The 334-nt window shown below is 52.1% G+C and overlaps 1 protein-coding gene across 4 annotated transcripts in view; it reads left to right on the forward strand.

Moving 5' to 3' along the window:
• LOC119593666 overlaps nt 1-334 on the forward strand; it is a 65,664-nt gene that overhangs the window by 1,295 nt on the left and 64,035 nt on the right. The gene's annotated exons all lie outside the window — the stretch shown is intronic.

Consider the following 334-nt stretch of genomic DNA (forward strand, 5'->3'; position numbering starts at 1 on the left):
TAAAGAAAAAGAAGAATGTTTAAATGCACGAATTTCCCTCTGAAGAGAAGCGTAACGGTCTGTAGCATAAATGAGTGACGAAGCGACTTTTGTTGAAACCCATCGTCGCCTTTCCCGCCAACACCCCAATCCTTTCCCAACAGTGTTAAACTCGCCCTCTAAAAGCTTCCTCGGTCTAAGCCGTCCCCACTGTCAAGGACCCATCGAGAGCCTCCTCACGTCCATCTCCCCCGCCCCCTCCCCACGACAAACCACTAGCCGGCCCTTGGGCATGTACACCGTGCGTCAGAGACAAGGGGTACGTTAACCAAGCAGGATCGTTATCCGTAGGGAA

Source organism: Penaeus monodon, chromosome 32 (assembly GCF_015228065.2).
Source record: "Penaeus monodon isolate SGIC_2016 chromosome 32, NSTDA_Pmon_1, whole genome shotgun sequence".
NCBI classification, from domain to species: domain Eukaryota; kingdom Metazoa; phylum Arthropoda; class Malacostraca; order Decapoda; family Penaeidae; genus Penaeus; species Penaeus monodon.